This window comes from Bidens hawaiensis, unplaced genomic scaffold, assembly GCF_021521415.1.
Source record: "Bidens hawaiensis isolate Kalapana, Puna unplaced genomic scaffold, B.hawaiensis_p1.1 tig00065373_1, whole genome shotgun sequence".
In the NCBI taxonomy this organism is placed as follows: domain Eukaryota; kingdom Viridiplantae; phylum Streptophyta; class Magnoliopsida; order Asterales; family Asteraceae; genus Bidens; species Bidens hawaiensis.
In genome coordinates this window covers 47,836-60,682 of record NW_027501665.1, presented here as the reverse complement: position 1 = coordinate 60,682, position 12,847 = coordinate 47,836, and the positions used below count along the sequence as shown (strand labels likewise).

The window sequence follows — 12,847 nt, the reverse complement described above, 5'->3', positions numbered from 1 at the left end:
GAAAACGAACGAACAATAATTTAAATCCTTGTGTGAATTATATTAACGATGAACGTTAAACACGAATACAATGAAACGACGAAGCGGGTCGGTTTAACGAATGCGAATACAAATAAAAAAATGACAAATGACACATAAAATACGTGCAACGAAACGTGATATAATATATATATATATATAAACAAAACCAAAATTTTAAAATGGGTCGGGTTTTCGGGTTTGAAAATTAACGAATATTACATGCCTCCAAGTTATCTCCATGGGGGTAAAACCCGAACACCCTCATGATCGAATTAGAGATCACAAATATCCTAGTCTTCCTTTATTAAGCCACCCATCCCCCCCCCCTGGTTGTTGACTGTAGCGATTGAACCTAAGTCTCTGTTGAGAAACCAAGCCTTCCACATTGATTGATAAATGAGCTCATTTCACATCTAAAAATTGTATTTTTGTGTCAGTAAATTGTATAATAAAAGATTGAGACAACATAGTCTGGTCAGAGTGGGGCAACAGGACTCTTCAATTTGAAGAGTGTGATGGCCTATACACAAAAAAGTCATTGTTCTTAAAAAAAAAAAGTTGAACTTACTGATTGCATAACTAAGATAGGAACATAGATTTAATGACCTAGAAGTCTGTTTTCCATGGTCCAATTTACTTTATGTTTTATTTTATCTCTTCAATTAAAAAAATTGAAGTTAATTATGAGGTAAACTATTCAACCAGCTGAACCTCCTGGTATTACCCTGTTCAACTGATTGTATCATTTTTTTAGTCAAATCCAGTACGCGTAAAAAACCAGCTTTTAAAACATTGGTAAATTGTATAATAAAACGTTGATATTTTGACAACTCCCCCTTTTGAAATTAACGCATTTTGTGTAAACATGAAGTTTATTTTCCCGGGTCCAATGACTTTATGTTTTATTTTCTCTCTTCAATTAAAAATATATAAAATCATGTGTAGCTGTTTAGTTTGATTTATAATTTGCAGCATTTACAAAGGTCTTCCTTACACAAGTTAAGGAGCTTGCTGATGCAGTTCAAGTGGAAGTAAATGCCATGGAAGAATAAGTCTCTTTATGTGTTCTTTATTGGAGATTTAACAATGTTAAACCAGAATTTGTTATTCCCGTTATTTCTATGTCAGCTTATGTTAAGATTGGCAGTTTGAAATTGTATAGCTCTCGAGTAATCAACCAACCATGTTAGATCACATATTCGTTTCTCTCAACTCCCCGTACAAACTAATAATGTTAGAAGAACTGTCTGCAACATAAAGATTAGTAAGTTCTTCACCGACACTACAAGAAAACAAAGCTTTTGTGACTTTGCAGTTGCAAAACAGTCGTAATTTCTCTATTGCAACTAAAAGTGTGATAGGGAGACGCTGGTCATAGTTTATCTAGTGCCACTATTTGCGACTGCAATGCTTTAGCGACCAATTTTTTGCGACCACATACAAGGATGTAAATATTGCAATGGATAGTTGCGACCAAATTTTGCAACCAACCTGGTTCGACCAAATTTTGCTAACAAGTTTTGCTACCGCATTTTTGTGACCAAATTTTGCCACCGCATTGTTGCGACTAAATTTTGCTGCCGCTTTCCTTTTTACATGTTCTGATCGTCTTGCGACCGCTTGTCTTTCACATGTTCTAACCCTTTCGCGACCAAAATGTATTTTTTTCGTCATTTTCTATATAAAACCTGCTAGTATGTTCATATTTGAAAATTTAAGCATTTACTGAAATTAACATTCCACTTAAAATTACAATTTAAAATGTCAAATAACCAAGTTACCCTAACAAAATAAATATTCAAACATTCAAAATAAAAATAAAGTGTTTGGTATCTTGTACTCCTTAAATAGTTTAGCTGGAACAAAAATACTAGGTTATCATAAAACATTCCTATACTTCATCTGTTTGGCTTTGGTCCTCGTTCTTCAATCATGTACTTTCATCCATCATTCGATCTCCTTTGACTGAGTATATATGTGTTGCTTAATAAAACTAGCTATCTGAATGTATTTCTCTACCTTCATCTTCTTCCTTAACGAGCTCCTTGTAACCATGTTTCAACTTTTCAATCTACAAAACAACTGATAACGGGTCAAGTTTTTTGGTGTGAAGATTATTTGCAGTTAAATTAACCAATTCTTCAAGTTATATAGGTTTTTAATGATCTCAACTATTGTCTTTTGTTCACTGCTGGTCCCAACTAATGAATTGGCTACTAATGGTCTCAACTTTTAAAGTATTTGTTCATAACGGTCCAATACTAACAGAATCTCAACATCGTTAGTTTCAGGTCGCCGGAAAAACGGTTTTGGCTGGAAAACTCAATTTTTTTTCTAAAAACTCAACATTTTCGTCCCAAACATCTCGCTAACTTCGTATCGGACCTTTAGGAACTTTTTTCTAGTAAAGGCCCCAATTATTGAGGTCGTTGGAAACCTTATAACCATCGTCGGAATCGGTTGATGGTACTCAAGTGGTGGTAGTTGGCTAGCGGTGAGTCAATTGGTGGTGGTTGCAGTGTTCAGGTGGTGTTTTCCGGCCACAAATTTGAATTTTCTGGCCAAAAATATTTGTCCGACGACCTAAAACTAACGGCGTTATGATTCTGTCAGTCGCGAACCATTATGAACAAATACTTTAAAAGTTGAGACCTTCAGTAGTCAATTCATTAGTTGAAACCAGCAGTAACCAAAAGGAAATAGTTCAGACCATTAAAAACTAATATACCATTCTTCAAAGGGTAAAATCATACCCATTTCATGATATGTAATTAAAGTTCTAAATAAAACCTAAATGGCAATTACTCACGAAATTCAATGAATTAATTATAGTTATATTGAAATTTCCTAACCCCGGTTCTCACATGCACACTCTGTTCTTGCCATAACAAACATGAACATCTTCACAATCTATCATGCATCCTGTTATGTGTAATACTCAACAATTTCAAGTAATTTATCATTAAAATTGGAAAGTGCTAGCAATCTAATTCTATTTTATGCTATTATTAAATTGAACATAATATAATTGAAATGTGATACAAAATAACGTTACGAAGGCGTAAAAGTAGTTATGTATCACAAAAAAATAGATATTTACGCAAATAGCTACTTAACTTTATAAGTTACAACCATCACCAACAGGTTTGAGGTTGCACTTTAAACTAATCAAATTTGCAACTCAAGAAAAACACTTTCATTCAAGACCATATAGAAAAACAATAACGTATGTAATACTACTTATATGAATTTTTATGAGATTTCAAGTTATGTAGGTCGTGATTAAAAACACCATTTTGTTGCCCAAACATGATAAAGATGAGACTTTTCTATAACATGTTGATTGTTCATAGTGTATCATCATAGCTTTAATAAAGCACCAATATCACTTGAATATATAATGAAACACTATGAACATCAACGTATTGTAGAAATTTGCCTTCCTTAAAAACTATCTGATTTACTTTTCAAAGAATAATATAGCAATGATGTATAGAAAAGAATGTTGTGGTTCACAAAATATGAATGTAAGGGTTATTTATAGTTGTATAATAAAAAATGATATCTTTGTTAATAAATGCAATAATATTATATTTGATCATTTTTGTATGAAAATATCTTGATTAATTAATGCACAATGATGTATAAAAAAGAATGTTGTAGTTCAATAGACATGAATGTAAGGGTTATTTATAGTTGTATAATAAATAAATGATATCTTTGTTAATAAATGTAATAATATTATATTTGACCATTTTTGTTTAAAAATATCTTGATTAATAAATGTATTCATATCAAATCTCAAAATTATAATTTTTGCATCAGTAAATTGTATAATAAAAAGTTGATATTTTCACAACTCCCACTTTTGAATTTAACAGTATTGTGTAAACATCGAAATATTATTTCGATCAATTGTTTTACTTGTTTGTAGTGCTAGTCGAACTTAATGATTGCGTTACTAAGATGCTTTTAAGAAACAGAGATTCATTGCCCTAGAAGTCTACTTTCCATGGTCCAATAACTTTATGTTTTTAATCTCTTCAATTAAAAACGAAAAAAAAGAAAAGAAAAGTTGAAGTCATGTATAGTTGTTTAGTTTGATTTATGATTGCTACTTTTACAAAGGTCTTGCTTACACAAGTAAATTAAGGAGCTTGTTGATGCAGTTCAAGTGGGAGTAAATGCCGTGGAAGAATAAGTCTCTTTATGTGTTCTTTATTCTAGATTTAAACAATGTTTAAACCTGTTCTTTATGTGTTATTTCTGTCAAAACTCATGTTAAGATTTATGTCAACTCATGTTAAGATTGATAGTTTGCAATTGCTTCGCATATATAGCTCTCTAGTAATCAACCAACCATGTTAGATGAAATATTTGTTTTTTTTCAACGATGTATAAACCAATAACGTTTAAAGAACTGTCCACGGCAAAAAGATTAGTAAGTTCTTCACTTAGAAGAAGACTCACGTGATTCCTTAATTACAACCAATTTAACAATTACCCGAAGACGATATTTACAATCAAACAAGTTGAAAGATTAATAACATCAACAAATGAGTTAATGGGCATTGTTATTTCTTTTAAGTTTGAAGACAATATATTTTTTTTATCATAGTAAATTTATCAGTTTAATTAAATATCCAATAACACTTCGATAAAAACATCCAAACGATTTACAATTAAGTGGCTGGTAAGCGGTCAACAAGCTGCGCCGCAACCCTCTTTTGGGTAGCAAACTCAATCCTACTAAAAACAAAGGTTCGGTTCTTATTGGCCGATAAATTACTATGCACGACTTTCTGAACTCTGTTCAAAAGGTCCACGGCATCCGGAGCTAATAAACCAAATGTGTCAAAGGCAAAGGAGATAAACACATGTTGATTCTCCAAACAGGCTTTCTCGTGTTTGGCAACCTTGCCCGATGCCGCCTTCAATACCGCCTGGCCTGCTACAAACCCGTTGTCCCTAAGCCCAACAAGAGGGGGCACTCCTGTGAGGTACACACAAGCGAGTTTCCGCCCTACCCACCCAAAGACAAAAATATCGGCCGGTCATAAAGTAGATCTTCCTTCAAGAGGATCCGTAAGAAAATTTACGGGAGCCTTCTTTTTAGCGAAAATTTCGGTCCGTTTAAGAAAATCGCATAGAACATCACTCACCAAATCATGTCACAACTCTTTGCAATGAACTACATGCTCGGCAAAAGAATCCAAACAAATCTTGCTCCATCTAACCCCGACAATATTCTAATATTTTTTTAACTTATTCTCATGTACACTACTACACTCCCATAATGTGCTACATCTAACCCGTATTAACTATTCTTATTTCTGTTTGCCCACGTTGATACTTAGCCCATCAAAGTATATACTTAACCAAGACAAACCTAATCAATTTCTACAATTAAATACATTTTTCATATTTTATAACATTTCACATGTAAAGAGTTGAGTTATGAGAGTATGAGTATATGATTTATTATTATTGTATATAGTGAAATAGATAATCAAACACAATCATACTTTTTTCTTAAGTTTTTGTTTCTTGTTTCTTTCTTTTATTTAATGTATAGTTAAACCATAGCATGCAAGTTAATGGGTAGGTTAATAAAAGTCATATTGTCCATGACAGTGACGTGAAGCGTTAACTAACTAGCAAACCCTTCTTTCTAACAACTAGCCTTAGTAACTCGTCAAATGATTTCAGATAAAACGTTCACCCAATTAGAAGTTAAACCCACACTTTAAAACACACACACACACACAAAATTGTTTAATCAAGAATAAGAGGAGCCTTTGCTAAACATTCCTAGAGGTTAAAATTTACCTTCAATTATAATAAGTCAAATAAAAAAATTAAACAGTTCATTAAAATAATAATAATACATTTAGGTAACGTTTTATATGCAGGAATGACATGGCGTGGAATAATTCATTGTGTGGGAATAAAAAAAGTGGTGTTTGGTTGCTTAATGGAATGAATCATTCATTACACATGGATCAAAACAATTTTTTCTCACCCCTTTCTTTTTTTTCCATTCCATTCTTTCTTCACCCAACGTTCTTAACCACCACCGCCACCGTCTCCACCACCTCCGCCGCCACCGCCGCCGCCTGACCATCACCGCTACCAACACTGTCACTGCTTAACCGCCATCACCGTCGCTACCAGTGCTACCATCACCATCACTATCAATGTTACCACCGTTTGACCACCACTACCACAACCACCGCCCCTGCCGTTGACCGCCACCACCACCATTTTTGTCGCCGGAGCTACCACCACCGTCACCATTGTAGTCTTTTTTTATTTTGGTAAAAAAAAAATATTTTGAGATATGAGTGTTTTAATTTTCTATTTCATTTCTGCAATTTTTTTGGATACCAAACAGCATAAAGTAATAATTCATTTCAATTTCGTATTTTAACCAAACAAGACAAATGAATAGTAATGATCAATTTCATTCTTTTGTCTATTTCATTTCTTCTCTTATTCCACTCTCCCTGCATTAAATTACATTCAACCAAAAATATCCTTACTACACTACAGTTTAGAGGTAGGAACATAAATTGTTTAAAAAAATAATTATTAAAATCCAGGGGCTACATGATAGCTCAATTGCAGTTCAAGGTTAAAGGGGTTAAAAAAAATAAAGAAAGAAAAGAATAAACTATTATTATTCTTAACACCGCTTAGAAGCAGTTGATGTTCGAATTTCACTTGTGTCACTTTTGAGTGGATATTGGTAATGAAGGATTTGAGCTAGGCCTTGTGTAAAGGTTGTCAGTTCGAACCCTGAGCCCACCCAGATTTTTGTCCCACCGTATGTTACGCCAGAGAGTTCTGCTCTTGTGGTGGCACGACTGTCAAGTAACAGCCGGCAATATGGTTCTCCGGGGGAACGCCCAAGCCAAACTCTGAACAGACAACATAGTCTGGCCAGAGTAAAGCATTGTGGCTCTCCAAATTTGAAGAGTGTAGTAGCCTAAATACAAGAAAGTCGTCATTCTTAGGAAAAAAAAAGCAGTTGATGAATGAATGATAACACCCGCAATGTAAACTTAAGTTGAGAATTTTGTCAAAAACCTCTGCTAACATCTTATTTGTTTGCTCCTTTGTTTTCATTAAGCTATGTTTGTTTTGTGTGTAAACCGTTCGTTTTGAATATTAAAACACAGTCATAAACAGACAAAAACACACATTTTATTAACGAATGAACATGAACATGTCAATCCGTTCATTTAGTTCATTTTCCAGGTAAAGTTGTATAAACAAACATGAACTGGCGATGTCCGTCTTCATCCGGTTCATTAACATATAAATGTAGATAAACTAATGGGAGAAGGCAGTTTCACCTTTCAACAAACAATCCAAAATCCTAATTTTCAAAACAAAACTCATATAACAATTCCTCATCCTTGACAAGTATATAATTCAAAATAACAACCCACCACTAGTTGTCTAGTCCCGCCATCTCCACTTTGGTGGGATGGTAAAGGCTTTGGCCTTTGGGTGAGAGGTCCAGGGTTCGATTCCTGTCAATGGTGGTATAATGTAAATAGTAGGAGGTAGGCATTGACATTCAAAAAAAAAAAAAAAAAAAAAAAAAAAAAAAAAAAAAACTAGTTGTCTAGTTCCAACACAATTGTTTCTCAAAACAAAAACACCATGCAACTCACACGTTTACTCAGACTCACCATGGTTTTCGTCATCATCAACCGGACTTCCATTGTCCCTCGGGCTTGCACTCGGCCTGCGCCCATTCTCTTCAGCAGGACTCCTATCAATTGGGCTACCACCATCTTCCACTGGGCTCCTACTCCTTTCACTGGCCTTCTCAGCTCGGTCTCTTGGTGATGGGCTTCTGTCGGCGGGTGATGGGCTTCGGTCTCTTGGTGATGGGCTTCTGTCAGCAGGTGATGGGCTTCGGTCTCTTGGTGATGGGCTTCTGTGTCTCCTTGGGCTCCTCTTCTTTCTATCTGCCCGGTCAATGCTCCTCTCACGCCTTGAAGGTGATCTAGATCGGCTGAAAAGCCAAAAAGGCAAAATAAATATTGCCATAAGTATTTCAATAGAAAGACAAGCATACATGTAAATAAATAAAATGTATACGAGAGGTGTTTTTATCGGACCAAACCCATTTTGGCTTGTAATCTTATATACAACCGAACATTCAGTGAAGAGCTCATGAATTGTCGGTGCGAAGTTTGTTTATGTATGTTTATTTAATAAATAAACAAACATGAACACATACCTAGTCCGATCATTTATATGCATGAACGTTCATTTAGTTAATAGTTTTATTCACATTTTTTTTAACCAGTCATAGCTTAGGTATGTTCGTTCATGTATATTCAGTTACGTAACCGTTCATTTATACTCTTAACAGACAAACATAGACGAACACAAACATGTTCATTTTCTCAATGAATAAAACACAAACAAGAAAACCCTGTTCGTTTCAGTTTTTGTTCGATTGTTTGTGCGGTTAAAGTTACATGAACAAACACAAATATGCTCAGTTCGCGTTCGTTCGGTTCGTTTACAAGCCTACGTGTAATCATGTCAACAAAGTAAAGTGACAAATAGGAGGGCACATAAAAGATATATTTTCAAAGTTGAGGGACTAGATATGTAAATGTAACCTGTAGCTGCGACCTCTGCTATAGCTACGACTGCGGCTTCTACCACGTCGAGGAGGAGATGGGGTCCGCGAGTAACTTCGTCCACGCCTGCTTTGAACACTTTATAAAAGAAATATTATTTTCTAAATATTTTTTTTGACTGAACAAAAGAAATGGTAAATGAGCTTACAATTTCTTGGGGCTGTTTTTACAATCCCTTTCTATATGGCCTCGCTCGCCGCAACGATAGCATTTGTTTTTCCAGTCGCCTGCTTTGCAATCTCGAGCCCAATGACCATCGAGCCCACAATTAAAGCAACGACCTGACCCTGGTGGAGGACCTCTACCAAGATACTCACGGGACCCACCTGAGGGACCACCACCAGCACCTCGTGGAACCTAATACAAACACAGCACAAAGTTCACATTAAGTCAACTTAAAAGTTAATAACAAGGTTTGACCACAAACCGTCTTGACCCAAACCAAATTGATACTTCTTTGAAATGGCCAGTTTTGACACAAGCTAGTTTAGCTCTAAACCCGTATTGCCCCAAACCCGTTCTGACCCAAACTCGTTTTGAACCATCAACCGAACCGCCACCTAGTTTGCCAGGCTTACTTCTACAGATGTACATGCATTATATGATTGTCAAGCATTCAAACCTTGATTCTAAAACAGTTTCAATAATGCCAATTCAGTTTACACATCCTAAACTCAAGATATTGGTGAAACTTAACTATGATTCCATTATTAATAATTTTGGAATTTATTTAGGTTCAAAACTCAAGTTTTCAGCCTTTGATACTTCTTGGATTACTTTTAAGTATTTGATCCATGATTTGAGAACATCTATTAATCATGTATACAGTCAAAAGTGTCAAACATCGGATATTTTCAGATATTATACATTTGAACTCAACTTATCGGATTCTCTACACACCATAATATATTGCATACAGCCATGCACACACATATACAGACCAAAAATCACCATGAATATAAAAGGATCATACCCCTTTTGCAGATTCCACCACAATACGACTTCCATCAACATCACGACCATTTAAGCTGTATCGTGCATCATCAGCATCTCGAGGGTCACTGAACTCCTGCAGTATCAAAAATAAAGAAAAAAGCACGAATGCAAAGGTCATACCAATAAATATAAAAGTACGGGAAAAGGCAAAACAAGATTCTATGCAACAACAATCAATCACTATAGTAAAGCAGTAAATGCGGCAAGTACATACCAAGAAGGCAAAGTCACGCTTCATATCCACCTGACGAACTCTGCGTAAATGGCGCCAGAAACGAAACAATAAGGCCATCATGACATTAAGAACCAAAAGGGTTGATACTTTGCCCCTCAAAGATGAACTAAACACCACTTTACCATTATCTTCTAAAAACTACTGAAAATAATATACAAAGAATTGCCAGTGTCTTTTATACACGCACTGCATGTCTAGCGACTCATTGACCATGGTCAACCTCTCACCATATTCCTCCAGGTTGGGTTAAACCCATGAACCTTCATAAAGATCATCAGGTCAAACTTACTTGACACTTTCAGAGGGTAGTGTTTTGAAAATGGTAGTTTACAAAACCGATATCTTAATCCTAGACACACCTCAATTCTAAAACAGCCTGAATTTTAAATTTTTAATTTCAGGTGGAAACAATAGTATGTGGCACATGCACTGTTGTAGAAATTGCTAGGTGCTAGTTGGGCTGTCAGGTAGGGACCAATGATTAATCAGGATTAATAGGGATTAGTCGGGATTAATTATGATTGGAATTTATATGTAAATTTTCAAATGTACATATATATTCCAAATTTTATGTATTAAACTTTCCAAATTTTATGTATAAATTTCATGTATAAAATTTTCAATTTTGACCGATTTTGGACAAATAGGATTAATCGGCACCTAGTCAGGATTTTTTTTACAACACTGGACATAGGTGTACAGGATCATAACAGCAAGATGAATATAAGAGACAAAAATATCTACTTAATGATCAAGTGTGCATAATCAGCAAATATGTCAAAGTTATCAGCTTTTGTCAAAAGAAATAAAAAAAACACTGTACAAAATGACTGTTGCTAGAACTATATACCTTCCATATCGGCTAAATATGTCCTCTAAGTCACGCGATCGGGTTCGTTAATCCAAGTGGCCAACATAGAGACGCGTATTCCCATAACGATCATCATAACGCGGCATATTCCCTGCACAAAACACACATGCATGTATATATGTGTATATTAATAACAATAATACTGCCACCTGTTGACAAAAAGATACTTAAAATTCATATACACAAATGCATATAACAGAGATGTACTTCACAGAAAAAAACTTCTTTAAACTAAATCTGATATCACATATCAAAACATAAGCTTATTACAATGCATTACCATTTGTTAATTCTTCTTAGGATTGTAAACGCACGAATGCTCAGCAAAGTTTGTAAGTTCGTTTAATAAATAACCGGACATGAACAGAGGCCATGTTTGTTCAATCGTGTTCGTTAGGGGTGTTCGTTATTCAAATCGGACTCGATGAACTCGAAATTCTATTCAAATCGCATTTGAATCTTACGGTTTGGATTTGGTTTTCAATCATTCAAATTCGATTCGGTTCGAATTCGATTTATAATCGAACTTCGAAACGAATTTTAAGAATTTGAATTCTATTCAGTCCGAAATACGAATTCAAATTATACATTTAATTTTTATTATAAATGCACATATACATATTTATAAAAAGATAAACTAAATAAATTTTTAAAGCTTTAAAGACTAAAAATTGGAAGTTCATCATTTTGATTATTAATTCATGTAATGGATGTTACCACTTTGAATATTTAGAATGCTTTAATTTTGAATGATTTATTGGTTTTACTGACTTGTATATTTTGTTGTCAAAAAACTCAAGTTTCAAAATTCGAATAATTCGATTCGGATATTCGAAGTTCAATTTGTTTAACACCCCTAGTGTTTGTGCACGTTCAATAACGCGTTCCTTTACGTCCATTTATATTCGTTAATGTTTGTTTATGTATGTTAATTACAGGCTTTTAATATTCTTAATGAATTTTCTAATCTTATCATACCGATTTAAAATTTCCTTCGGTTAGATGCTCGTGGCGTTTGTCTGCTAAACGCTTAACGCACAAACATGAACAAGGCGTTGTTCAGTTCGGTTGGTTTACAGCCCTAATTCTTCTTAAAAGGCATTCACTTCTGTTAATATTATTCCAATTACAATTTTGTATAAATTCCAATTACATGAAGCACCTCAATCACAAGCATATAAAATTCAATATAGACGAATTCGATCGGTGACGAAAATACTGTAGCCTGTTTTACAGCATAGTTTAACGAACAGTAACTTCGAATCGATAAGATGAAAGTTGAATTAGAGCGTAATTGGATTGAAAATAAAAAAATACCTGACAGTTACACAAACCCTAGTTTTTTCCCCTTCTGCGAGTTTAAACACGAAAGGCGAACTTAACCCCCGCTCTCGATATTATATATATATATATATAGATAGATAGATAGATAGAGACAGAGATACCGTTATATGACCGAAATGCCCTTGGTGTTGAAATACGTTGTACTTGTATAAATACAAACTACGAAAGTAAACTCCGGCGTTGGCGTGAATTTGGTTGGTATCGGCTGGTTACTTACGGTACCAAACCTGAACCCAAAAATAATTCCTCAAATTAACGTATTTAAAACAAATTAAAGACCGAAACAAAAAAACGGACATTGCGGCAGCGATTCGACATAAATTTAGTAGGTATCGGTTAGGTTCATTACGATATGGCGGGAAAAAATAAAAGAATCAAGTTGCAGTATGTCTAAGATAACTTCGACATGTGTTTGGTTCGTTAATTTCTTTTATTACCCGTTTTTTGCAAGAATCGAACACAAATAGAACACTTGAAACGAATTCCCTTCCTATCAATCCTTTTCGGAAGGTATGGCAAAAATCAAAATACAAATCCTAGATGTGGCCTAACTTTCTTAAAACAGAAACTACAAAAGTGTCATGTTACTGTAGCAATCTAAGTTTTCAAGTATAATTATATATAGATAACTAGCTTTTGAATCTATGTATTACACTGGATTTGTCAATTGATCGAAATTTAGGTATTTAATCATACGTAAGTTATGGTTTT

The 12,847-nt window shown here is 34.5% G+C and overlaps 1 pseudogene across 1 annotated transcript; it reads right to left on the bottom strand.

Moving 5' to 3' along the window:
• Window positions 1-7,651: 7,651 nt before the first annotated feature.
• LOC143604500 (serine/arginine-rich splicing factor RS2Z32-like) lies at window positions 7,652-10,878 on the bottom strand (annotated as a pseudogene). The gene is made up of 6 exons (XR_013148308.1): window positions 10,772-10,878; window positions 9,901-9,940; window positions 9,664-9,759; window positions 8,839-9,047; window positions 8,670-8,768; window positions 7,652-8,050 (listed from the first exon to the last, which is right to left on the bottom strand). The product of XR_013148308.1 is annotated as a serine/arginine-rich splicing factor RS2Z32-like (transcript).
• Between the last annotated feature and the right edge of the window lie 1,969 nt (window positions 10,879-12,847).